The sequence below is a fragment of the Bufo bufo genome, chromosome 3 (assembly GCF_905171765.1).
Source record: "Bufo bufo chromosome 3, aBufBuf1.1, whole genome shotgun sequence".
In the NCBI taxonomy this organism is placed as follows: Eukaryota; Metazoa; Chordata; class Amphibia; order Anura; family Bufonidae; genus Bufo; species Bufo bufo.
The window spans coordinates 237,633,777-237,659,783 of NC_053391.1; the positions used below are offsets into that span (position 1 = coordinate 237,633,777).

Here is a 26,007-nt window from a genome sequence, read left to right on the forward strand (position 1 = left end):
GATATGGTACTGAAATTGAGTAGACACTTCATAAACACTACGACCCCCATGGAGCTCACTTACCCTCCAGGGGTCACCCATTGTTACACTGAACATGCACAAGGCCTAAGCGGCTGCACTTAGGAGTGAAACCTAAGAACAGATCATGAATGTGTGACCCACCTAAAAAGTTACAGTAACAAAGCCAAAAAAACTCTGACCATAGAAGGAAAAGCTGTGATGCTACATGTCACATACAGACATATAGCAGATTCTTACTGCATACCTATCATTCCCATTTCCAGAGAGATTCCTGCTAAGTTACTGTGCTGTGAAGATTATTTGATGGTTATATAAAATTATATAGGCCATGGATCCCAAGATGACAAACCATAGACACGATGCAATGAAGAAAAATAACATTTTTGTTAGTTTTCTTGCATATGGTTCATATCTCCAAATGTTGTAACCACCAGAGACAGACTATGAAATTAAGGTGGGCCTGGAAAAAAACTAAAAGTGGCCCCATGTGGTAGGCAGGTCCAAATTGACAGAAGGTGTGGCAACACAAGTAAGCAGGACCAACACAAGTAGGCAGGGTCAGTACAAGTAGGCAGGGTCAACACAAGTAGGCAGGGACAACACAAGTAGGCGGGGACAACACAAGTAGGCGGGGACAACACAAATAGACAGGGACAACACAAGTAGGCAGGGACAACACAAGTAGAAGAGGCAACACAAGTAGTCAGGGACAACACAAGTAGGCAGGTTCAACACAAGTGGGCAGGGTCAGTACAAGTAGGCAGGGACAACACAAGTAGGCGGGGACAACACAAATAGACAGGGACAACACAAGTAGAAGAGGCAACACAAGTAGTCAGGGACAACACAAGTAGGCGGGGACAACACAAGTTGGCAGGGACAACACAAGTAGGCGGGGACAACACAGGTAGGCAGGGACAACACAAGTAGGCGGGGACAACACAAATAGACAGGGACAACACAAGTAGGCAGGGACAACACAAGTAGGCAGGGACAACACAAGTAGGCAGGGACAACACAAGTAGACGAGGCAACACAAGTAGTCAGGGACAACACAGGTAGGCAGGGACAACACAAGTGGGCAGGGTCAGTACAAGTAGGCAGGGTCAACACAAGCAGGCAGGAAGTGGGCAGGGACAACACACATAGGCAAGGACAATAGAAGTAGACAGGGTCAACACAAGTTGGCAGGGACAACACACATAGGCAGGGACAATAGAAGTAGACAGGGTCAACACAAGTAGGCAGGGACAACACAAGTTGGCAGGGACAACACAAATAGACAGGGACAACACAAGTAGGCAGGGACAACACAAGTAGACGAGGCAACACAAGTAGTCAGGGACAACACAGGTAGGCTGGGGCACCACAGGTAGGCAGGGACAACACAAGGAGGCAGGGACAACACAAGGAGGCAGGACCAGCAATACCTTAGTGCAGCAAAAGATACCCCCCGGCAGAACAAAATACCACAATGCAGTACAAAATACTGCCACTTCTACTGCAGCATTCAACTGTATCACCTGCCTGAGGACAACAATACAGTTGAATTAAGGAAGGCATCTGCGGCCGCTGGTGCATAAGTACCTGATGTTCCTAGCATTAAATGGGTTTTTCCAAAATTTTGACACTGATGACCTAGTCTCAGGTAGGCCATCAGTATCTGATCATTGGGGGTCTGACCCCCGGGACAGCTGTTTGAGAAGGCAGCTTTACAAGTACAGTCCTGTACATTCATAGTATCAAGCAAGCCGCTATACAATGTACGGCGCTGTGCTTGTAAACACAGAGAAGGCCGCGGCGCTCTCAAATATCTGATTGGCATGGGTCCCGGTGTTGGACCCCCACCAATCAGATACTGATGACTTACCTGAATATAGGTCATCAGTATTAAAATCTTTAAAAACCCTTTAAATAATGCCATGAAAATGTTACTGGGAAGCAAAACAGTGTAATGGCCGTGCAGGGGTACTGCAGCTCAGTTCCCTTTCATTTGAATCGGACAACCACCATGAAAAGCATGGACCATTTATTCTCGGCAGGCATCTCACACAAGTCATGCAAGCTACTAAAGTCAAGGCTCTTACCACTGCTTAAGGGAATTGTGTAAAACTGCAGCTGAGTCCAGGGCCTATTCCCATGGAACCACCTTTTACACTGAAATGAGTTCACTGCTACATAAGACATACGACAAATGGTTAATTTAAACAGCACCATGCAGACATGGGCATCTTTGTGATGTCTTGTAGCAGGTGTGTCTGGCATCAGTCCTCCACAGTGTCCTCACATCTGCACTAAACAAAGGCCCCGCAGAGAGAGCACCTGTTGTACTGCTCTGGAGGAGGTGCAGGGGGGTGACCATAGGCCTCCGGCTGTCCATCAGGCCGACACAAAAAGAGGCCTATTTGTCAGACTGATGAAGGGTGCTTCTTCATGAGTCTACTATTAACGCTTCGTAGCACTGTTGTGATGGCAATGTCTATAGGAGTTACCAGAATATTAGTGAGACAGCAGGATTGTGCAATAAAGCGGGACAACCAGCATTGTTTTTCTCCATCCAATTTTCCATCCAACACATAACACCTTATGACTATTAGTTCATTATTAATGCACCTGCGCAGCCATCATGCATTACACCAGCAAATTTCCAGACACTTCCACAAGGTGGCGCTAGCAAAATGGCTCTCTTTTCTCAGGAGACAGCTTTTTGCGTACTGTTTTCCCATGGAGCATTGTCAATAAGTCCCCATATCATGGAGTAGTTCCAGTAAGTCTCCACTCAGGACTGGTCACTTTAAAGGACATCTGTCAGCAGTTTTGTACCTGTGAAACTGGCTGACCTGTTACATGTGTGCTTGGCAGCTGAACACATCTGTGTTGGTCCCATGTTCATATGTGCCCGCATTGCCGAGAAAAGTGATGTTTAATTTAATATATGCAAATGAGCCTCTAGGAGCAACAAGGGTGTTGCCATTACACCTAGAAGCTCTGGTTTCTTTACAACTGCCACGCCATCTGTACTTTGACTGAAGTCAGGAAAAGTCAGGGCCAGGCATGATCATGCCTGCTTGGCACTGTCAATCAAAGTGCAGAGGGCGGAGCAGTTGCAGAGAGAGCAGAGCCTCCAGGTGTAACGGCAGCGCCTCAGTGCTCCTAGAGGCTCATTTGCATATAATAAAACTTAATTTTTCTCAGCCATATGGGCATATATGAACATGGGACCAGAACAGATGCCTTCAGCTGCCACACACACATGTAACAGGTCAGCCAGTGTCATAGGTACAAATCTGCTGATGCCTTTTAGGGAGAGCCAGTAGCCAGCCGAAGCTACCAGCAAATCCCAAGATTTAAAAAATTCTGATCCGAATTAGAAAGGGGTTTGACTAAGACTACTTTCACTTGCGTTTTTACTGGATCCGGCAGGGCTCAGCAAAAATGCTTCAGTTACTTATAATACAACCATCTGCATCCGTTATGAACGGATCTGGTTGTATTATCTTTAACATTGCCAAGACGGATCCGTCATCAACTCCATTGAAAGTCATTTTCGATTGTGGCAGAGGAAGCGGATCCGTCCCCATTGACTTGCATTGGAGGTCATGCCGTCTTGCTCCGCATCCCAGGACGGAAAGCAAACTACAACATGTTACCGTTTGCTCTCCAGTATGGGAACGCAACTAAACGGAAAGGAATGCATTTTGGAGCACTCCGTTCTGTTCAGTTCAGTTTTGTCCCCAATGTCAATGAATAGGGACAAAACGGAAGCGTGTTTTTCCGGTATTGAGCCCCTATGACGGATCTCAATACCGGAAAACTAAAACGCTAGTGTGAAAGTAACCTAAATGAGTCAAAACTAATTCCAAACCTCACCAAACTCTTGAACCCTACTCCTATGTTCTGAGGGCTCCCATACAACTGGACCACTTCTTCCTCCTTACGTTGGATGCAGTGGTCCGCCATCCCATCAGATGGACTGCACAGAAGACTTTGCTGTAGCAGTGTCTGCAAACCTAGAACATTTCTCTAAGGGGAGAGGTATACGCCGTATATTTCACTGCATAGGCATACAGTGGGCTTCATCGCTCAAAAAATGTATACTGTACAATATACTTTTTTTTACTATATATCTTAGTATGGAAAAGAGTAGTCTACTAGGCTATTCAAAAGGGACAAATCGACACCAGCCATTGGCCACAATGTAAAAAAAAAGCATATCCCACTGTCTATAACACTCTCCTATACAGTAGAGAGAAGGTATGGCAACTGATGTCACCCCAGAAGGGGGCTAAACTGTACTATATTGGGCTCCGTCCGGTGATGGAGGCCTATGGCAATGTTGGGTTATGCACCAGGAGCTTTCCTGGCACATATGCCAAACACTGTGTGAAGAGAGCCTTTAGATCTCTGTCAGGTAAATAAAGCCTTACGGGTACGCTTGGCATGACCTCATGTCACTGCAGCCCATAGGCAAACGTGGTGAGATGGTAACCTCCAAACTCAACAAAGAGAACAAAGGCAGCGTTCTGCTTGGTATATCGATTCTCATATTCTGCAGCCCGCACTGTCACATCTTCCAGATGCATTGCTGGGCGGTAATTCTGGAGGAGTGCAGCTGAAGGTTTCCCTGAGACTTCACGTGTCGCTCAATTACAGATGCATCCTAATGTAGGCCCATGTGCCATGCCCGGTTTACAATGTGTCAAGCCCAGGAGAGGCAGTTCTGTTAGTGTAAGGGACCCATCTGCGGAAGCCACCTTGACGCCTGGTAGATGGGCCCGACACACGTTTGATCAAAAATGTGCACAAAGAGCTTCTATTTTTTTCATTTATAGTAGGTATTATACCACTTTAATTTAGTATAACCCCTACTCCCCAGTATTATTGTTTGTATGCGAGATGTTTTTTTTTGTTTGCTTTCTGCACGCTAGCTTTATGGATGTGCACCTGCGACTATGAATGTGCTAGTCTACATTTTCTTGTAGTACAATGGACCTCTTCTGGTCCTGACAGTTTAATGATAGACGCCCTTATCATAAGAAGTGCCCGCCATAAGAAAGGACATATCCTTTGTGAGACATTACATTAATTTGCAGCGCTAACTCCCACAGTCTGCCGAATGCATTGCTGGGTATACTGGATACATGGCATATGACGAGTATTATCACATTATCTAGCATGTATCTAAGCATGACTATGGAAGAGTTAGCCATACTCTGAATTCCCTTACAATATCCCAGCCTCCTGCCCCTGTTCTCTGGCACCTGAAACCCCTTGCTGATATCTGAACGTACCCCTTCACTCTATTGTCCGTCTTCACACAGCAAACAGCCATATCCCAACCATGGGGGCTATTTAACTATAGGTACGACTGCCTTATGTCTGCCTAGAAATGACATCTGGACTGTCCCAAAAGAGCTAACATTCTTGGCTTTAATATAATTTAACGACATCTGTATTTGCTACAGCAATGATGGCCAAGTTTTTACCTAAATTAGGCCAAGTAAACACCTTGCAGCTGCCAACATCATGTCGTGGGTGCGTCCCATGGAATCAGGAGGGCCTATGTAAGAGCGAGGGGTCTACGAAGAAGAACTGTGTGGCCTTCTATGTACACAACGCATCCGTTCACCTTCCAGCTCAACTATATGGAGGACGAACCCTTGCCCAGGTTTATCCCATTATTAAAGCTGGCATCATGGTGGTACAAACCAGCCACTCACCAACGCTGACTCATATAGCTCATAGTATCTAAGCGGACTATGATCCACACATGGCTGCCCTATCCTTGACCACCTGCATCACCTTGCTGCCTTTCTTATACATAGCCCTCTGGGCACACAAGCACATAACACACCTATGTAGACGTGACGCTTGTGTATATTCGCTAGGCTATACACATGTCTGTACATGTCTAGTGACATTAATATCAGCTATTTAGTCACAGTGGCTGTTCCAGTGCTAGACCTCCTGATGAATGAACCTAGTGCCATGATACAAGCTGTGCTGGTACCTCCTGCAATGACCTTTCATCCAACGCGATCAATACATTGGCTATAGTAGCGTCACCACACAAGGCACACTTAGAGACTCTGGGTTCATGGAGGAGCATGCCAATATGAAGGATTCATATCTGAGCACTTATCTCCCTGGTAGTGAAGTAGTTAATACAGCCTGCTCCCTATGGAACCTTTGTGGTCTCTTATTATACTGTATGTGCATGCTGCTTTATAATATTTTATATGAATACTACCGAAAGCATGGTGCTTCCTATACAAAGAGCTGTCCTGTCCTGGTCCAGGACTGGAATCCAAGCTTGGCATTGGAATGGTGTTACCGGTTTCACTGAAGTGTGCAGAATGCTAGAATTAGGCTCACCGACCTGCCAAAGACAAGACTTGTGCCCATGTTTACCGAGCGACTGTCAGAAGGGTCACAGAGCTGAACATGACAAGTGACAGGCGAGGGGCTTCAGGGCTGTGTTGACCTTGGCACACCTTGAAAAAGTATGTGCCGCTGAATAGATATGAGGTGTGTCCGCTCACCCTGACTGAACTAAACATACTACCATTTACATATTTCCTTTTCTCAGCCATAACCTGCAAAAGCAGAGAATTTACAAAGACAGGTACTGCATTTCCTGACATGAGAAAACTGGTGAAAATCATCAAAAGGCCACCACAAATCATCAGAAGCACAGACTTGTCTTAGTCAGGCCCTGTGGTGCAGGCATATTGCAAGCACTGCCTGCTTTGCCAGGTTGGTGCCCTCAGCATCTCAATGGCCCAGTCACTCACATGAAAAAATGCTCCCTCTGCTGGTAACATTTCAAACTGAGCACAAAGTATATCAGACAGTGCCAGGAAGGGGAAAAACGCAGAAGATCCCAGGACATCAGGTGAGGTTTTGGAAGGGTTGAAGGTCATGTGGATCTCTAGAAAGAAGATGTGCTTATTTTACAACAAGAGGCACCTCAGAAGAGCAATGAGCTGAGGTCTCTGTCTGTGGTTCATGCCTTGCTCCACTATTCTCATCTTCTAGGCAATGGAAAGGCATGGACTTACTTACTATGATATAAGCTTGTCATAAACAAACCACTATAAAGGCATATTCTAGAAAAACAGGGGCCATGCCTGTTCTCCTATCACTACAGTGAAAATACAACCAAGTTCAGTCAACAGGACCTTCAGAAAACAGCATGTAGTCATCTCGACAAGCCATCTTCTGTTTTATTGCAGCAATCGCAACGTGCGAAGAAACATACAGTGCTGTCACAGTAAAGAGCGAGCTATAAAAGTACCTGGCACCACACGACAACACAAAGAGTATCATAGTCTACCTATTACACCAGTGCCCGCTTCACAGGGCACCAACAGAGCACAGTGTGACATTAGGGTCATGCTTGGTTCACTGCGAGTTCTCAGAAAACATCTGCCAAATGTTTAAGTAGTTTTAACGATGGTAAGAATTGCCATGACTGGCATCTACATAAGCCAATAAATGCAACCTGGCCAGGAGGCATCATACCTATCCACTTCATGGACAATAACTAGGTGGTCGTAAAGCAGAGGAGGCATTTGGTGGTCCAGAAACCCAGGCTGTATGACAGGAATTCTGTTCTAGTTTTCCATGTACAATGTGAGAGCCCCACAACATTGACCCATGAGGTCCCCGCTGTAAAAGCGTCTCTTCTAATCTCGTCAAATGTCATCTACAGTGTCATCTATTACACACTGTCACCCTCTTTTACACTGCGTGCGCCAGAATCTGTCACCACAATCTCGCACTACTGCCTGCAGTAATACCTGAGTAATAGATCACAATTTCTGATTTTCCTACTGCCCCCCCCCCCCCTGCTGTGCATGCACACAGGAGTCCTCTTCTCTATGATAGCACAGCAGTCCAGACAGGGGGGTAACCAGGAAATGATGACTCCTTATCTAGAGTACTACTCATGTATGACTGCAGATAACAGTCCAGATGGTGGTGACAGATATAATAGTACTATTGTCTGTCTTCTGCGCCTTGGATAGCTGGAACCTGGGAATGAAACTGACCATCCTCTTCATAGTCATGCAGTAGTTTTGTGGGCACCTCTGCGGGTAATGGAAGCTATTTGAGGCCTTCCCTGCTATTTTCAGAAAAGTAGTTGGAAAGCTGGAGACTTCACAGGTAATGTTATCCAGACGACTGCTGATACGTAAAAACCCGTAATACTCCTGAATGGATGGAAGTTTCCGCCTGTTGTGTGTATCGTTACATGGTGTGAATGGGCCCTCACACATGGTAGGGCAAACATAACCCTTGGTGTATATAAGCATAGCCCACAAAACACGGAGGACACCACACACCTTATATGCCATACAGAAAATCATCTACATTGCACTAAGGGTTAAGAGTCTTGGAGAGAAGATCATCGTTTTGCAGTCACGCACCTACCTGCCATGGTGAGTATGTAGCAGTACATTTACAATCTCTCACATGTGGTACTATCTAATGCAAATAGAGAAGATCTGACACCTAAGGTCCCCATCGCCTCCATACTGAACCCCAGATCCAGACCAGCGGTGATGAGTTCCTCCACTCCATGTCTGATTATAGGACTACTAACCATGTCTTGGTGCAGGCCACCAGGAAGCTCAGGGCTGAAGGGTATAACCACCTACCCCAGTGATGGCGAACCTTTTAGAGACCGAGTGCCCAAACTGCAACCCAAAACCCACTTATTTATCACAAAGTGCCAACATGGCAGTTTAGCCTGAATACTACAGAGTAATATATATAATAGCCGGCCTACAGTCAATGTGCCGCTTGTGCCGTTCATAGCGTGCCCTGTGCTGATGAATGGTGGGGAAAGTCTAAGGCATATTAGTACACCATAGACTTTTTCCAGGGTGCGGGTGCCCACACAGAGGGCTCTGAGTGCCGCCTCTGGCACCCGTGCCATAGGTTCGCCACCACTGACCTACCCCATGTGTATAGAAGAGGTGAGTTGATCTCTAGGGGGAAGGAACCTAATCATGACACAAGGGGCTTCTTATGATAATATTTTCTCAATGAAAACCTCCAGGCCTGATAAGGAAAGTTCTTGACGGTGGCCGTGCTGAGAGCCTGTTTGCTCTCCAACATATCACCTGCAATCCACCATGCTTCGGAATGTACGCTACAGGCTGGCATCACCCTCACATACGCCGCCAGTATTTACAAGGCTGTGTTTACTTTATAATCTGCTATTTGACTTCCTTCACTGGTGATTGGAAAGAACCAGGTGAAAGGCTAGTGCCAGGAGGCAGAGGGTGGTGGGTACCTGGGCACACTGGTCTGCCTACAAAGTGATGCCTGTATATAACCACCTCAACTAGTATATTCCTGGGGCATGCTGGTACCATCCAGCAGTAGGACCTTTACCCATTAGAAGACCTATGAAATGTATCTGAGATAGGGATGCCCAGTGGGCACCGGGAGGCTGAGCTGAGTGATTACAGTCCAGGTCCAGCACTATGGAGCATTGTATATGACAGCAGGAGTGCAAGCTCTTCTAGCCATGACGGGCAAAGAGATCTTGCATCGGTCATGCCATGATGATTTCACGGCCAACCTTCAGGCCATGGATGGTGATTAGTAGTAATGGTGACTGACTTATGTGACACATAAAACATGAAGAGTGTATCTATAGGAGAAGGGGACTGCGTGCTAGGCAGGGTGGGATGCCCGTGGCACACGGTGCCAGTGTCACGCACCTTTCCCATAAATATTCTGTGTACATGCATGCACATTAGAAGTGAATTTATTCACCGCTCATCACTCCGCTAAATATTCTCATTTAAAAAAATTTCTTTTTTTGGGGGGGAACTTGCTCAGCACCCGGCGGCTCTGGCGTCAAAATGTGCCCTGATGAGGCATGGCTGCGCCGGGTGAAGCATGTAAATCACCCATCATGTACACCGAAAAATGGGAAGTCACATATTAACATAAAAGAGAAAAATACAGTCACACAACGGAAAGCAATCTGAAGGTAGGGGGCTCTCCTATTAACCCCTTCCTTGAAGGACGCCGACAACGGGGATTTTGACAGAACCAACACCGAACCTCCTGTGGGCTACGGTAGTCAAGTTTTAATGTACGGATGCCCACATTATCATACCATCTGCCCAATACAGATGCCATGGGGTACAGGACATTTCGGCATGCCAGTGGAGTTGGGCATCCAGAAGTGAGGGGACTGGTTACATAATGGGCAGTAATGGTCCTGATGATCGCACAGCACCTGCAGTGCACTATTACCCACAATCCAGCACGGAGCTGCTGACAGCTCTGCCCGGGGACTGATCACGGCTCACACGGTGACCGTGTAGTGGGATGCCCTGCTGTACCCACCCTGCTGTCAGCACATGGACGGGCTCTCCTCACCTCATCACTGGCAGCCTCACGGCGTCACGGGGGTAATCCACATGGGAGCCGCCGAGGATCCTCCACAAGGTCCCGGTCTTATCAGTATTCCTAAAGTATCTGGTCAGTGTGCCCGGGTGCCCGCCTCATGCCCTCCTCCGCCCGTATATGGATGGCTTCTGCTCTCCTCCGCCGCCGCCGCCGCGCTGTACAGTAGCTTCTCTCCTGCTTCCTTCACATGCGAGGACAGAAACTCCCCCCATCCATATCCACACACAGTATCAGCAGCCACACTGCCTGCCAGAGCCTGCCCCCCTCCATTACCGTGCGCATCATTACCATACTGTCAGAGGGCAGCTTAACCCCTTCCTGCAACCATAGGACAGGCTTCTGGTCGTTCACGCATCGCCTCGGGGGGAAAATGGCAGCAAATAGGACACACTTTGTAACAGACATGAGGGAAACAAACATCTGTACTCCATTGTGGTGATGGTTCCAGTCACAGGACTGCCCAGCCCGGGTCCATTAGAGTGGCCATGAGGAAAGAAATTCTTCTGTGCCACATAATGTATCCAGAGGAAATGTTATATATATAATATTTTCATAAACATACACCACACATCGCCATTCAGTTACGCAGTGATAAGTGGTGTTACATGGGCGCTGCTTATCTCTTCCTGCAGAAGTGGTCAGGACTTTTTTATGAACGGATGAGGTGTTTCACCTCAAGCAGTTAAATAGCTGGCGGGAAGTATCCCTTTTCTCTTCAGTAGGAGGTTCTGCAGCAGCTGAGGTATTATATGGTGTCAGAACTCCATGGTGACTGAGTACGGTACATTAAGACCTGGTTTAGACGGCCAGATTTACATTTGCGTCCTAGTTTTTTATTTTATATGCCCATACACTTGAGTGACTGAAAACGGACAAGAATAGTGCATGCTGGGAGCCTCTATGCATGCACAAATGGAAAAAAACGGACGTGTGAATTAAACCATTGACTTTAAGGCTCCATTCACATGTCCGTGGCGTGTTGCGGATCCGCAACACACCCGCCCGGCACCCCTATAGAAATGCCTATTCTTGTCTGCAAGCTGCGGACAAGAATAGGACATGTTGTAGCTTTTGCGGAGCTGCGGACCCGAAGATCGGGGCCGCGCTCCGCGGATGCGGACAGCACACTGTGTGCTGTCCGCATCCATTCCGTCCCCATAGAAAATTAATAGGTCCGCACCCGTTCCACAAAATTGCGGAACAGATGTGGACCCATTTGCGGACGTGTGAATGGAGCCTAAGGGGTTTGTGTGCTGCCCATTCATACACAGAAAGTTGAGAGGCCGTATATGAGATACCTCCATGTTATAACTACCAGGCTATTATACTGCGCATTTATATAGCTGCGAGGTAGATTATAGACCGCGGCGTGACATCACGTCCATGGGGGTCACATGACATGGTCTGACACTGGTTTGGCTTATCATCTACATTGTAGTCCCCTTCAGTATATTGCGTGGAGGTCCTGACATCCATGTTCTGTGCCCTGTAGATGGTATGGCACACTGCAGGCATGATTGTGGTGTGATGCCAGTCTCCTGTCACTCAGGGTCCGCGCTGTTGGCCACCACATCTGCGTTCTTATAGTTCTTTCTGTATTTTGCCCGATTAATGCCAGTGTGAAGTGCCGGTCCATGCCCATGTGGAGGATGCAGATCGTCGCTTTGATGTTGCGTGAAGGAGATGCTATATATAGGAAATCCGGGCGGTCACATCAATTCTCACTGTCGTGATAGCTCGCATCAACTTGAAAGCACGGAATTAACTAGGAGGTTGTAACCCTTGCAGTGCTGGGAATCCAGCATCTCGGCTGGGGAGGGGAGCTATAGCAGTGCTAGACAGAAGGTCGGCTTTACCTGCGAATCTTCTAAAGACGAGCAAATATGTAATAACTCTCTCTTCCGTTCATTCTCCAGGAGGCGATCAGCGGGTTTTACTCCGCCAGTCTGGAGAGGCAGACAAGACGCAGCGTAAACCTCAGCATTCCTGGTGCCATGCCTGTGGCTTCTCTCATGGCAGCACTCGGAGGAGAAGGAATCCTGCGCTACTTATTTATCACGTAGAGTAACAGCCATGGCCACATTTAGTGAGGAACACGCCAGCAAATGCTAAATTGGTATTGGGGAAGTTTAACCCTTTATAAGATTTCAGGAATAGATTTTCAATTTGTAACTCTGTTTCAGTAGATTGGATTTCTATGGGTCACTCCACACTGTACAGGTATGTACAGTATAATCATAATCTGACAACAGCGGCCAGCAGGGGGAGTACTTTTCTATGGATTACTTCCAGGTCTTGGGGTGTTCAGCCACTCAATCTACAGAACATAGTGCACTCATCAAGACTTCAGCCAGTTCCATCTTGAAGGATAAGACGTGGTGATGGGTGCACAGTTAGCTTATATCTCAGTACTATAGATCCCAAGTGTGTGGACAGGACTGCTGAAGCAAAAATGGACTTACAAACAGGAATATTTCTTTAGAATGGGAAGCGACCCAGGTGGCTTAAAATATCATTTCAGACTTAAGAGTCAGTGGTGCTCCTCACGAGCCAGAGCACTGATGCATGACCCTCACTGCCTATGACCAAAGCATGTGCCAAAATACAAGATATTACTCAATTACCTTTACAGGGTGACATGTCATAGTGACACAGTGTGATTGGCATTGATCGGTGGGGGTCTGGAGGCTGGGACCCCCACCGATTTCTAACACAAGGGGGCAGAAGAGTCTAGTTGAGAGCTATGCCTCTTTGTTTCCCTTCTGCTCTGCTCGGAGAGAGCGGTGAGCAGTGTACAGATTCATAGAAAGTCAGTAGATCCTACCTAACACTGCTTGCTTGGAGAGCTGAACAGAAGTGAAGGGGCACAACCCTCGACTGAGCTCTTCTGCCCCTTCGCTTTAGAAATCAATGGGGTTCTCAGAACCTAGACCCCTACCAACGAATGCTGAGGATATCTCAATATGACAAGTCAGATGTTTACCACACGGCGTCAATTAGCTTACATATGGAATATATCTATATTTATGTATTATATCTAAGATGATGTTGTTACGTGTATTGTGGAAGGGGAGTCTGGTGAACGGCGCTATTTAGGGCCGTCCTCGGGCCCTACGAGACATCAGCACACCGGCTTTTCACCCACCCACCCACACCATCTTACAGTTATTTCATATTAGGGTGGCCCCCTTTTAGGTTGCCCTACTATTACAGCAGTTATGGCATAACTCAACTGCTAGGCAGAGTTAGGGTGAGGTAGGTCAGGTATGTTTCTGCTAGCCAATCCGACCACAAATAATAATAAATGCCACAAATGTGTCATGAAAACAAAAAAAAATCCTTCTTAGGGAAAAATGGAGAGAAAAAAAATCTAAGAAAGTGTAATGATCTTGATCTTGTTTCAAGGAAGGAACTGGAATATTAGATTTTCTGACACCCCATCGATCAGCTGTTTGAAGAAGCCTATTCTTCAGCCTGTGATGTCACGTCCATTGCTCATATGGCTTTTCTGCTGATCAGTCTCATGCAAGTGAGTAGGATTGAGTTGCAATACCAAGCACAACCACTATACAAGTATGGCGCTGTGCCTGGTATTGTTTGAAGAGGTCACAGCCCCTGACCCACCCCTTCAAACAGCTGATTGGTGGGGGTGCTGGGAGTTGGCCCCTCAACGATAAGACCAGTCCTGAGGGAGGGTCATTATTATTTAATTATGAGAACCCCCTTTTAAACCAGAGGATTTGAATAATTAACTATATTTTGTGATTTACATGGGTTGCCTTCCTATGATCTGGAATATCTGATTATCTGCAACTCTTAGGCTCCATCGATGCTAGGTTTTATCAAACTTACTGTAGTTTTCCATTTCTAAGTACCGCTTGATCTTTTATAACAAAAAAAAAACCTCCCATGTATTGATGTAGAAAGAAAATGTACATAATATGAGGGCAGGGGTAATCATGAGGGGTGCACTAACAGATGAGCCAAGGTGCACTGACATTATATAGATACTGGTGCCTATGGTAGAGAAGCAGTGACTTTACTAGGAATATGATTGGACGTGATTAAAGGGGTTTCCAGAAATTTCATATTGATGGACTAACACCAGGAGTCAGACCCCTACCGATCAGCGATTGAGCTGCGCGCCAACCATAAAATAGCGGCTGTGCTTGGTATTGCAGCTCAGTCCCATTCACTTGAATGGGAGAGCTGTGCCTAGGCCATGTGACCGATGAACGCAACATCATGTTGCTTAGGAAGAGGCCTAAATGTTCAAGGAGCACCATGGCCTTTTCATTCAGCTGATCAACGGTTATGTCTGGAGTTGGACCGTCCTGATCTGATATTGATGACCTATCCTGAGAATAAATATCAAAATCCTGGAGAACCCATTTTAGATCACTTCACCGGTTGTAGAAGGGTGGCTTGATTTCTGAAATTGGGACAAAAGATTAGAATGTGTGAAGTGATCGTCTTCTACAAGGTCGTACTGGGCATCTGCCATTATAAACAGCACAAAATCTGTTTGCTGTGTGTTAGGGATGTGATGGGGAGTGGTCCCCAATTCTGGGGTAGACATACCATATGTGCAGCCGGACTAGTCAGTAAGGGGACTCTTTGCCATCTTGAAAGCAGCTTTCTTCTGTATATTAGATTGCATGTCAGGGGCAGAGCTAAGGAATTTTATGGCAATCAGAATTACTAGAAGCCTGTTAGGGTGGGTTCACACTAGCATTAGTGATTCCGTTATGGCTTTCCATTATAACATGGTTATAATGGAAAATAACGGCATTTATAAGACGGAAGGACGGATCCGTTCTCCTGCCCATAGACTTGTATTATGACAGAATGCAAAACGGAAGCCTTTAAAAGGCATTCCGTTTGCTTTTCGTCCTAATAGAAGTCTATGGGAATCAAAACAGATCCGTCTGGGTCCCATTATACAAGACGGAAAACAAAGTCCTGTCGACAGGACTTTGTTTTCCGTCTTGTATAACAGGACCCAGATGGATCCGTTATGCTTTCCCATAGACTTCTATTAGGACGGAAAGCAAACGGAATGCCTTTTAAAGGCTTCCGTTTTGCATTCTGTCATAATACAAGTCTATGGGCAGGAGAACGGATCCGTCCTTCCGTCTTATGGACTCCGTTATTTTCCGTTATAGCCATGTTATAACGAAAAGCCATAACGGAATCCCTGACACTAATGTGGACCCACCCTTAGAGCTATGGAGAGCTAAGCATCCATTTACTGACCTTACATGGGTACCGTATGTGGACTGTGACTGCCCCGACCAAATAGTTATGCTGCTGAGTCCAGACATGGGGCTTGTACGATCAGCATCATTATGTACCTAATGATTTTTAGGAATAATTATTTGCAGCATTGACATACTGTACGTTGTACCTTATCTTGTCCCAGATTTTCAGTGTGAAATCTACGCTGAACGCCACGTGTGAATATGACTTTACACTCTCATAATATCTATTTTCTGGTACCTAGTTTATTGGCATTCACACTGCGGCTTTGTGGTGTGAATGTGTAATGAGCCCTCCTTTAAAGGTACCAGCTAGGTCCAAATGACAGCTCATCTCCAGTAGAAGATCTCAGACTATAAGAGGAAACAGTTGTTACTTGTACCAATGTGTGTTTTTGGTCTCTAATCTGAGAACCCACTTTACCTGTCAGCTCTCATTTACCGACACTGTATGTACAGCACCTAAGAGAGAAAATGAAGTGTAGTGCAGTTATTTAGTAGATAGTGTGTGAGGGGCGGCATTCAGTTACCAGTGTGTGAGTCAATGCCACTTGACTTTTGTCAAAAGTGTCTGAGTCTGAAAGGAACAGTAGGGGGTAGATGATGGGGTCTCCCTCTTGTAATTCCTACTGCATACGCATGCAACCCACAGGACCAGATGTCTCCTGCTAGAACAAAGGGGAGAAATACACCAGGCTTAAGTCTGGCCATCGCTGGCTCAGAGACCCCAACACTGCAGCTGTGCTGTGCCCACCCAGAGCAGGACGCAGTCATGGTACAGGGCATTGGACACTGTGCTTTTGTAATGGCAGCAGTGGTGGACACAATTTGCTATGGCATGTGGTGATTGTTTAGAAGTCATCATTTGTGTGCACAACAAGCGGTAGTAACAGCTTACTAAGACAGGCGGATCCACGGTTATTATCATTTTGTATATATCTTAACATTTACAATCAGGAGTTTTATGATGTGTATTCTGATCATAAGCGCTTATTCACACCACTCTATTTTTGTGTAGAACAGACTGCCCATGGACCCATAGAGCTAAGTGGTGGTGCATGGACTTGGAAACCATTGGAGACCAGGCCTGTGTCCTACAGAAACATACAGACCTCGCTACCATACTACAAATCTTCTGTGTGTTTTGACCACACTTTTGGATATTCATAGGCAACCAGGATACAGATGCCTCTACATTGATTTCTTTGGGGAGGGGAGATGAACAATCACAGAAACAGTTGTTTGTACAATCCCCTCTCAACAAAAAAACGGCAACGTGAAAGAGCGTTGATCGACTTGCTATGTTGTCAATAGGCGCTCATCATGGGCATTACCTGAAGTGTGGGGCATCATGTGTTTTGTGGCCAGGCCATAGCTGTTTACTAGTGAGGGTTAACAAAGAAGACCACCATTTAGCAGAGAGTTGGTGACCTTCCTCCTTGGTTAACCTCCAGAATGTGAGACTTAACTAAGTTAAGCAAACATTAAAGCTCACAGAAAATGAGTATTGTTCAATGCAAAATTCATTCACATTTTTCTGTATATATAGCATATTATGTTTGATGGGAATGCTTTGCCAGGACGTGAGTGAGGCCTTTGTATGTGTCAAAGCTGGAGCCAAAGGGTTTTTTAGGTTTCCATAGAAACAGGGGCGTTCTCAATGAGAGTTTTTGACACCTGCGGGTTAATGGGCTACAATAAGACTGAATGGAAAAGGGACGGAATTCCCATGATGCCACTTTGTGAATTTGGCATTGTGCCAAGGGATTTATTGCTAATTATTTTTATAAGCATATTCTGGTTATGGTTTTTACTTAGAAAGACACTTTCAACATAGTTGTTCAGTTGTCTGCGTTTGGGTGACATGGTGCAAATTAAAGGTGGCCACCTAGAAATTCTGTAAAGTCTTGCCAGTTATTTAAAGACTACAGGGATTATAAATTGATCGGAGGGAATCCCTTTTAATTGAGTCGGTTCTCCTATCTAGAGGGGTGAAAGAAGTTATTGTGAGACCCTCATTCTGCTTCCCTGTCTGTATGAAGGGGTCTTCACTGACCAGTCTACAGGTCTCTGGATATTGCAGAAGTGACCAGAAAGATAAGGAGGTTTGACAACCCCAGGTAGAGGAATCACCTGCACTCAGCAAAGGATTGCACCTTGGCATTTCTTACATAACTGGACAAGTCCCAGGAGGCAAGTAGCCAACGCATCTAATGACACCTTTTTATTTGCTATCAAAGTCTATAAAAGTTCTTGTTGCTGGCCACCAAAAAGGTCATGTTGGCTCCTGAAGTGGCTTAACTGGCTCCACAAGTCTACAATATTTTGTCCACCCCTGCACTACATGCTTGTAGCCTTTTTTTAACCTTTGTCCTCTCTTTGAATTATGATACTGCATTTTCACGTGTAACTCTTTGTAGCTGGCCAGCTAAAACCTGTCCTAGGTTGCTAGTATAGCTTATATGTGTATACAGCTAGACCTGCCAATAGCCTTAATACAGTTCCTATGTTTATGTGAGACAAAAGCAGAGTTATTTACTGTGACATCATGTTTTGGATGTCATATAGCTGTTGTATTTTGTGTTCACAGAAGCAGAAAAAGATAATATGCCTTTAGGATTCATTTTGCAATGTAAGGTAAGCTCAGTGACACAGCAGAAACAACAGAAAGCATAGTGTTAATCTGTTGTTGCTGGGCAGAAGTTTAGACCAATCACAGCCAGCTTCTCACACAGCAAGAGTTTTCACTAATCACAGCCAGCCTCATACGCAGCCTGTCTGGGAATTCCCCCAGCTCCTGCTGCTAGAATCATTATTCACCAGAGACAGGAGCTGAATAAACATTCACTCCACTGAGAGCTGAGTTTTATGGGAACAAGAGGCCAATATAGGTATTTAAAACAGTTATATGATGTTATAAAACAATGTAACACTGCGCGTTTGCTTTGAAATAAATAAATAAATAAATAGCTAGCCAGCTTGTCACCACCTTCCTATGTATCACACAGATGTACAAAACAGCATTGACATCTATATATGTCTCAGTCCTACCTTGACATAGGTGTCCGTGCTGTTGTTATGTATCGTGTGGTGGTCCTCGCTTCTCTGCTATGGGTGTCTGCTATATGTGGAGCAAACCGGGAGAGCGGATCCCAGGGAAGATGGCTGCAGCGTAGACTATTATCAGATATTAAAGTTTGGGAGCACGCCCCGGCTGGTGGCGATATACTCCTGTTACCTTTTACTTGCGCTCACGTCTGAGCGGGTGACGTCACCGTGAGTGAGCTACGGATGGCAGTGAGGGTCTAACTTCCTACGCGTTTCGAGTACATACGGTACTCTTCGTCAGGGAATGTTACATCCTCTGCGCATATACTCACTATTTATACTCTATGTTGTATGTCCATCTGCCCTATATTTATTACTATTCAAAGCTAAACACCTCTATTTCTGAGTTCAGGCCTCTTGGTAGTTATATGATGTTCCTACTGTTAATATAGTGATTAGAACTGTATACTGAACCAGTTATATGTGTGTTTATTTACAGTTCCACCAATTGTGAACTACAGATACCATACAAATACAAATTGCAAGCTACAAATTGCATGCATTCAAAATCCATATTGCAATCCAAATTGCATACAACCATACCAGATCAAACTCCACCAATCTGCAAATAGTCACTGCTAACTGCATACTGCAAGTAGAACTATTAGTTAGACATCAAATATAAGAGAGATCATAAAGTGCTTAAATAACTTAAAGTGAGAGTACAGATACTCAAGAGAGAAATATATCCACCATTTTATGTTGAATGACAAGATTGAACAGTTGAACCACCATCTTATGCATACCGCCATTTTGTGATATCTCTTCAATACGTGTTTTGTACATGGACTATCTGCTGCGGCGGTGTGCTCTTTAGCCACCTCCGGACCGCCTAACGCAGGATCGCGTTCCGGAGGTGGCAGCCCTGCGCAGAGTCACGCATATATGCGTCATCTCGCGATGGGCGAGATTTCCTGTGAACGCGCGCACACAGGCGCGCGCGCTCACAGGAACGGAAGGTAAGAGAGTTGATCTCCAGCCTGCCAGCGGCGATCGTTCGCTGGCAGGCTGGAGATGTGTTTTTTTTAACCCCTAACAGGTATATTAGACGCTGTTTTGATAACAGCGTCTAATATACCTGCTACCTGGTCCTCTGGTGGTCCCCTTTGTTTGGATCGACCACCAGAGGACACAGGTAGCTCAGTAAAGTCCCACCAAGCACCACTACACTACACTACACCCCCCCCCCGTCACTTATTAACCCCTTATTAGCCCCTGATCACCCCTGATCACCCCATATAGACTCCCTGATCACCCCCCTGTCATTGATCACCCCCCTGTCATTGATTACCCCCCTGTAAAGCTCCATTCAGATGTCCGCATGATTTTTACGGATCCACTGATAGATGGATCGGATCCGCAAAACGCATCCGGACGTCTGAATGAAGCCTTACAGGGGCGTGATCAATGACTGTGGTTATCACCCCATATAGACTCCCTGATCACCCCCCCTGTCATTGATTACACCCCTGTCATTGATCAACCCCCTGTAAAGCTCCATTCAGATGTCCGCATGATTTTTACGGATGCACTGATAGATGGATCCGATCCGCAAAACGCATCCGGACGTCTGAATGAAGCCTTACAGGGGCGTGATCAATGACTGTGGTGATCACCCCATATAGACTCCCTGATCACCCCCCTGTAAAGCTCCATTCAGATGTCCGCATGATTTTTACGGATGCACTGATAGATGGATCCGATCCGCAAAACGCATCCGGACGTCTGAATGAAGCCTTACAGGGGCGTGATCAATGACTGTGGTGATCACCCCATATAGACTCCCTGATCACCCCCCTGTCATTGATCACCCCCCTGTAAAGCTCCATTCAGATGTCCGCATGATTTTTACGGATGCACTGATAGATGGATCCGATCCGCAAAACGCATCCGGACGTCTGAATGAAGCCTTACAGGGGCATGATCAATGACTGTGGTGATCACCCCATATAGACTCCCTGATCACCCCCCTGTCATTGATCACCCCCCTGTAAAGCTCCATTCAGATGTCCGCATGATTTTTACGGATCCACTGATAGATGGATCGGATCCGCAAAACGCATCCGGACGTCTGAATGAAGCCTTACAGGGGAGTGATCAATGACTGTGGTGATCACCCCATATAGACTCCCTGATCACCCCCCTGTCATTGATTACCCCCCTGTAAAGCTCCATTCAGATGTCCGCATGATTTTTACGGATGCACTGATAGATGGATCGGATCCGCAAAACGCATCCGGACGTCTGAATGAAGCCTTACAGGGGCGTGATCAATGACTGTGGTGATCACCCCATATAGACTCCCTGATCACCCCCCTGTCATTGATCAACCCCCCTGTCATTGATCACCCCCCCTGTCATTGATCACCCCCCCTGTCATTGATCACCCCCCTGTCATTGATCACCCCTCTGTAAGGCTCCATTCAGATATTTTTTTGGCCCAAGTTAGCAGAATTTTTTTTTTTTTTCTTACAAAGTCTCATATTCCACTAACTTGTGTCAAAAAATAAAATCTCACATGAACTCACCATACCCCTCACGGAATCCAAATGCGTAAAATTTTTTAGACATTTATATTCCAGACTTCTTCTCACGCTTTAGGGCCCCTAGAATGCCAGGGCAGTATAAATACCCCACATGTGACCCCATTTCGGAAAGAAGACACCCCCAGGTATTCCGTGAGGGGCATATTGAGTCCATGAAAGATTGAAATTTTTGTCCCAAGTTAGCGGAACGGGAGACTTTGTGAGAAAAAAATTAAAAATATCAATTTCCGCTAACTTGTGCCAAAAAAAAAAATTTCTATGAACTCGCCATGCCCCTCATTGAATACCTTGGGGTGTCTTCTTTCCAAAATGGGGTCACATGTGGGGTATTTATACTGCTCTGGCATTCTAGGGGCCCCAAAGCGTGAGAAGAAGTCTGGTATCCAAATGTCTAAAAATGCCCTCCTAAAAGGAATTTGGGCACCTTTGCGCATCTAGGCTGCAAAAAAGTGTCACACATCTGGTATCGCCGTACTCAGGAGAAGTTGGGGAATGTGTTTTGGGGTGTCATTTTACATATACCCATGCTGGGTGAGAGAAATATCTTGGTCAAATGCCAACTTTGTATAAAAAAATGGGAAAAGTTGTCTTTTGCCAAGATATTTCTCTCACCCAGCATGGGTATATGTAAAATGACACCCCAAAACACATTCCCCAACTTCTCCTGAATACGGCGATACCACATGTGTGACACTTTTTTGCAGCCTAGGTGGGCAAAGGGGCCCATATTCCAAAGAGCACCTTTAGGATTTCACAGGTCATTTACCTACTTACCACACATTAGGGCCCCTGGAAAATGCCAGGGCAGTATAACTACCCCACAAGTGACCCCATTTTGGAAAGAAGACACCCCAAGGTATTCCGTGAGGGGCATGGCGAGTTCCTAGAATTTTTTATTTTTTGTCACAAGTTAGTGGAAAATGATGATTTTTTTTTTTTTTTTTTTTCATACAAAGTCTCATATTCCACTAACTTGTGACAAAAAATAAAAAGTTCCATGAACTCACTATGCCCATCAGCGAATACCTTGGGGTCTCTTCTTTCCAAAATGGGGTCACTTGTGGGGTAGTTATACTGCCCTGGCATTCTAGGGGCCCAAATGTGTGGTAAGGAGTTTGAAATCAAATTCTGTAAAAAATGACCTGTGAAATCCGAAAGGTGCTCTTTTGAATATGGGCCCCTTTGCCCACCTAGGCTGCAAAAAAGTGTCACACATCTGGTATCTCCGTAATCGGGAGAAGTTGGGGAATGTGTTTTGGGGTGTCATTTTACATATACCCATGCTGGGTGAGAGAAATATCTTGGCAAAAGACAACTTTTCCCATTTTTTTATACAAAGTTGGCATTTGACCAAGATATTTATCTCACCCAGCATGGGTATATGTAAAAAGACACCCCAAAACACATTCCTCAACTTCTCCTGAATACAGAGATACCAGATGTGTGACACTTTTTTGCAGCCTAGGTGGGCAAAGGGGCCCACATTCCAAAGAGCACCTTTCGGATTTCACAGGTCATTTACCTACTTACCACACATTTGGGCCCCTAGAATGCCAGGGCAGTATAACTACCCCACAAGTGACCCCATTTTGGAAAGAAGAGACCCCAAGGTATTCGCTGATGGGCATAGTGAGTTCATGGAAGTTTTTATTTTTTGTCACAAGTTTGTGGAATATGAGACTTTGTATGAAAAAAAAAAATAAAAAAAAAAATCATCATTTTCCACTAACTTGTGACAAAAAATAAAAAATTCTAGGAACTCGCCATGCCCCTCACGGAATACCTTGGGGTGTCTTCTTTCCAAAATGGGGTCACTTGTGGGGTAGTTATACTGCCCTGGTATTCTAGGGGCCCAAATGTGTGGTAAGGAGTTTGAAATCAAATTCAGGAAAAAATGAGGAGTGAAATCCGAAAGGTGCTCTTTGGAATATGGGCCCCTTTGCCCACCTAGGCTGCAAAAAAGTGTCACACATCTGGTATCCCCGTACTCAGGAGAAGTTGAGGAATGTGTTTTGGGGTGTCTTTTTACATATACCCATGCTGGGTGAGATAAATATCTTGGTCAAATGACAACTTTGTATAAAAAAATGGGAAAAGTTGTCTTTTGCCAAGATATTTCTCTCACCCAGCATGGGTATATATAAAATGACACCCCAAAACACATTCCCCACCTTCTCCTGAGTACGGAGATACCAGATGTGTGACACTTTTTTGCAGCCTAGGTGGGCAAAGGGGCCCATATTCCAAAGAGCACCTTTCGGATTTCACTGGTCATTTTTTACAGAATTTGATTTCAAACTCCTTACCACACATTTGGGCCCCTAGAATGCCAGGGCAGTATAACTTCCCCACAAGTGACCCCATTTTGGAAAGAAGAGACCCCAAGGTATTCGCTGATGGGCATAGTGAGTTCATAGAACTTTTTATTTTTTGTCACAAGTTAGTGGAATATGAGACTTTGTAAGAAAAAAAAAAAAAAAAAAAAAATCATAATTTTCCGCTAACTTGTGACAAAAAATAAAAAGTTCTATGAACTCACTATGCCCATCAGTGAATACCTTAGTGTGTGTACTTTCAGAAATGGGGTCATTTGTGGGGTGTTTGTACTGTCTGGGCATTATAGAACCTCAGGAAACATGACAGGTGCTCAGAAAATCAGAGCTGCTTCAAAAAGCGGAAATTCACATTTTTGTACCATAGTTTGTAAACGCTATAACTTTTACCCAAACCATTTTTTTTTTACCCAAACATTTTTTTTTTATCAAAGACATGTAGAACTATAAATTTAGAGCAAAATTTCTATATGGATGTCGTTTTTTTTTGCAAAATTTTACAACTGAAAGTGAAAAATGTCATTTTTTTGCAAAAAAATCGTTAAATTTCGATTAATAACAAAAAAAGTAAAAATGTCAGCAGCAATGAAATACCACCAAATGAAAGCTCTATTAGTGAGAAGAAAAGGAGGTAAAATTCATTTGGGTGGTAAGTTGCATGACCGAGCAATAAATGGTGAAAGTAGTGTAGGTCAGAAGTGTAAAAAGTGGCCTGGTCTTTCAGGGTGTTTAAGCACTGGGGGCTGAGGTGGTTAAACCTACTGTTTCCATAGAATGGCACTAGAGGAATTACAGAGTAATAGACAGTCTGGTTAGACTAAAAGTCAGAGATATCAAAATTCTTCTAATGCCACAGCGCAAAAGGCACTTCATAATGCTGCGCCTGCGACACCCTTTACTTACTAACATGCACACTTCCTGTCATGAACATTAAACCATCTCATCATCTCCTTCATTAAGGGAAACGGCAAGATTAACAGGTGCTATCCCTAGTCAGAACCACTTTAACCACCTCCGGACCGCCTAACGCAGGATCGCGTTCCGGAGGTGGCAGCCCTGCGCACAGTCACGCATATACGCGTCATCTCGCGAGACGCGAGACTTCCTGTGAACGCGCGCACACAGGCGCGCGCGCTCACAGGAACGGAAGGTAAGAGAGTTGATCTCCAGCCTGCCAGCGGCGATCGTTCGCTGGCAGGCTGGAGATGTGATTTTTTTAACCCCTAACAGGTATATTAGACGCTGTTTTGATAACAGCGTCTAATATACCTGCTACCTGGTCCTCTGGTGGTCCCCTTTGTTTGGATCGACCACCAGAGGACACAGGTAGCTCAGTAAAGTAGCACCAAGCACCACTACACTACACCCCCCCACCGTCACTTATTAACCCCTTATTAGCCCCTGATCACCCCATATAGACTCCCTGATCACCCCCCTGTCATTGATTACCCCCCTGTCATTGATCAACCCCCTGTAAAGCTCCATTCAGACGTCCGCATGATTTTTACGGATCCACTGATAGATGGATCGGATCCGCAAAACGCATCCGGACGTCTGAATGAAGCCTTACAGGGGCATGATCAATGACTGTGGTGATCACCCCATATAGACTCCCTGATCACCCCCCTGTAAAGCTCCATTCAGATGTCCGCATGATTTTTACGGATGCACTGATACATGGATCGGATCCGCAAAACGCATCCGGTCGTCTGAATGAAGCCTTACAGGGGCATGATCAATGACTGTGGTGATCACCCCCCTGTCATTGATTACCCCCCTGTAAAGCTCCATTCAGATGTCCGCATGATTTTTACGGATGCACTGATAGATGGATCGGATCCGCAAAACGCATCCGGACGTCTGAATGAAGCCTTACAGGGGCATGATCAATGACTGTGGTGATCACCCCATATAGACTCCCTGATCACCCCCCTGTCATTGATTACCCCCCTGTCATTGATTACCCCCCTGTAAAGCTCCATTCAGACGTCCGCATGATTTTTACGGATGCACTGATAGATGGATCGGATCCGCAAAACGCATCCGGACGTCTGAATGAAGCCTTACAGGGGCGTGATCAATGACTGTGGTGATCACCCCATATAGACTCCCTGATCACCCCCCTGTCATTGATTACCCCCCTGTCATTGATTACCCCCCTGTAAAGCTCCATTCAGATGTCCGCATGATTTTTACGGATGCACTGATAGATGGATCGGATCCGCAAAACGCATCCGGACGTCTGAATGAAGCCTTACACGGGCGTGATCAATGACTGTGGTTATCACCCCATATAGACTCCCT

The 26,007-nt window shown here is 45.5% G+C and overlaps 1 protein-coding gene across 1 annotated transcript in view; it reads right to left on the minus strand.

The window, feature by feature from the left end:
• PLXNA2 (plexin A2) overlaps positions 1 to 10,698 on the minus strand; it is a 301,825-nt gene extending 291,127 nt beyond the window's left edge. The window contains exon 1 of the mRNA XM_040424056.1: positions 10,429 to 10,698. The gene's annotated coding sequence lies outside the window, so the exon portion shown is untranslated. The remainder of the gene's footprint in view (positions 1 to 10,428) is intronic.
• Positions 10,699 to 26,007: the final 15,309 nt, after the last annotated feature.